This window comes from Mus musculus, chromosome 6 (genome assembly GCF_000001635.26).
Source record: "Mus musculus strain C57BL/6J chromosome 6, GRCm38.p6 C57BL/6J".
In the NCBI taxonomy this organism is placed as follows: domain Eukaryota; kingdom Metazoa; phylum Chordata; class Mammalia; order Rodentia; family Muridae; genus Mus; species Mus musculus.
The window spans coordinates 13,054,825-13,057,798 of record NC_000072.6 but is presented as its reverse complement, the minus strand read 5'-3'; the positions used below and the strand labels follow the sequence as shown (position 1 = coordinate 13,057,798).

The following is a 2,974-nucleotide window of genomic DNA, read 5'->3' as shown; positions in this document are numbered from 1 at the left end:
TCAATCCCACTTAGCAGGGGAAATAAAATAATTATAAGAGGCAGAGGGAAGGAGGTATCTAGGTGGGAGAGGGGAAGGAGATGAGGACGGTAAATGGGGAACAGGATGGTGTGGGGGTGGGGAGAGGGACAGGAGAGATGCCTAGAAGGCCAGGAGAATGAATGGAAATAGTCAGCTCTTTGTGGGGGTAGGGGTGGGGGGGGGCCCTCTAGAAAGTCCCAGAGACCTGGGAGGTGAGAGACTCTCAGAACTCAATGGGGATGACCTTAGCCAAATTGCCCAACAGTAGACAGACAGGGCCCCAAGTGGAGGGATGGGGTTACTAACCCACACTCAAAATTTCTGACCCAGAATTGTTCCTGTCAAAAAGAACTCCCGGGACAAAAATGGAGAAGAGACTGAAGGAATGGTGGCCCAGTGACTGGCCCAACTTGGGATCCATCTCATGGGGCGGGGAGGGGGTGGTACCAAGGCCTGAAGCTATTACTGATGCTTAGATGTGGAGCCTAGAATGGCTATGCTCTGAGAGGCCCAACCAGCAGACTTAGACAGATGCAGATATTTTCACCTAACCATTGGACTGAAGTTGTAAACTCCTATCGAGGAATTAGGGGAAGAATTGAAGGAATTGAAGGGGAGAGCTGTCCCATAGGAAGACCTGCAGTTTCAACTAACCTAGGCCCCTGGGAACTCCCAGAGGATGAGCCACCAATCAAAGAGCACACATGATCTGGACTGTGTCCCCTGGCACATATATATCAGAGTACTGCCTGGTCTGGCCTCAGTGGGAAAAGGTTCTTCACCTAACACTTGAGGCTGCAGGGAAGGGGGATACTGAGGAGTGGGGGAGAAGGAGGCAAGGGGAAGAGGGAATGGGGTAAAGAACTGGTGGATGCGGGAGGGGTTGGGATGTCAATAAATAAAATTAGTTAAAAATTAAAAATGCAAAAAAATCAATAAATATTCTGTAAACAGAATATCAAGAACAAAAACAGGAGCAAATGAAGATCTAGTCATTTGTCACAATGGGTGAAACTGGGGCATATAAACATAGTCATAGACAGAAAGAAATGCACTACCTAACATATCTCACAGGAAAAGTGTAAAAGCTGATCTCATAGAAGCTAAGAGTAGTTTCTGTTCCTCCCTGTTCCAGAGACAGCTGCATCTTGTGCAGTGCCAGCCTCCTCCCATAGACAAAATGGTGGTCAGTGTGAGCAGATTTGGCAGTAATGGGCACCTGGTTACCAGGGCTGCCATCTGCTCTCCACTTGGCAAAGTGTAGATTGTTGCCATCAACGACTCCTTCATTGACCTCAACTACATGGTCTACATGTTCCAGTATGATTCCACCCACGGCAAATTCAACAGCACAGTCAAGGCCGAGAATGGGAAGCTTGTCATCAACAGGAAGCCCATCACCATCTTCCAGGAGTGAGACCCCGTTAACATCAAATGGGGTGAGGCCAGTGCTGAGTATGTTGTGGAGTCTACTGGTATCTTCACCACCATGGAGAAGGCTGGGGCCCACTTGAAGGGTGGATCCAAAAGGGTCATCATCTCCATCCCTTCTGCTGATGTCCCCATGTTTGTGATGGGTGTGAACCACAGAAATATAACAACTCACTCAAGATTGTCAGCAATGCATCCTGCACTACCAACTGTTTAGTCCCCCGGCCAACGTTATCCATGACAACTTTGGCATCATGGAAGGGCTCATGACCATGGTCCATGCTATTACTGCCACTCAGAAGACTGTGGATGGCCACTCTGGAAAACTGTGGTGTGATGACTGTGGAGCTACCCAGAACATCATCCCTGCATCTACTGGTGCTGCCAAGGCTGTGAGCAAGGTCATCCCAGAGCTGAATGGAAAGCTCACTGAAATGGCCTTCTGTGCTCTTACCCCCAATATATCTGTTGTGGATTTGACATGCCACCTGGAGAAACCTCCCAAGTGTGATGACATCAAGAAGGTGGTGAACCAGGCATCTGAGGGCCCACTGAAGGGCATTCTGGGCTACACTGAGGACCAAGTTTTTTCCTGTGACTTCAATAGCAACTCCCACTCTTTCACCTTTGATACTGGGACTGGCATGGCTTTCAATGACAACTTTGTAAAGTTCATTTCCTGGTATTACAATGAATATGGCTACAGCATCAGGGTGGTGGACCTCATGGCCTCCATGGCCTCCAAAGAGTAAGAAACTCTGGACCAACCATCCCAGCAAGGACACTGAGACCATGAGAGAGGTCCTTGGTTGCTGAGGAGTCCCTATCCCAACTCAGCCCTCAACACTGATCATCTCCCTCAAGATTTCTATCCCAGACCTCATAATAACAGGAGGGGCCTAGGGAGTCCAACCTACTCTCTTGAACACCATCAATAAAGTTAGCTGCACCCCACCCCCTAAACAAAAAGAAGCTAAGAGTAGAGTGTTTACCAAAGGCTAAAAAGCAGGGGAGAGATGGGAGATGGAAGAAATCCACTAGTGGGCACAGTGTTGCAGATTGGGAGAATAGGTTTTATTGTCTATCACACAATAGGGCACTGTAGATTTCTAAATAACTAGATAAGAAAAGTTTGGATGTTGTGGTTTTAATATGTTTGACCCATTGGAGGTGCTAGTGTTAGGAGGGTGGCCTTGTTGGATCAAGTGTCCCTATGGGAGTGGGCTTTGGAGGTCTCCTTCGATGCTCAGGCTTTATCCTTTATGAAAGCTAGCTTCCTCCTAGCTGCCTGAAGATGTCAGTCTGTCTTGGTTGCCTTCAGTTCAAGATGTAGAACTCTCAGTTCCTTCTTCAGCATTATGTCTGCCTGCAGGCTGCCATGCTTACTGCCATGATGGTAATGGACTGAACTTTTGAATCTCCAAGACAGCATAAATTAAATGTTGTCTTTTATAAAAGTTGCCTTGCTCATGGAGTCTCTTCACAGCAATGAAACTCTAACGGTGACAGATGTTCTTATGAA

At 47.6% G+C, this 2,974-nt stretch overlaps 1 pseudogene; it reads left to right on the top strand.

The window, feature by feature from the left end:
• On the top strand, positions 1,184 to 2,404 carry Gm5300 (predicted gene 5300; annotated as a pseudogene).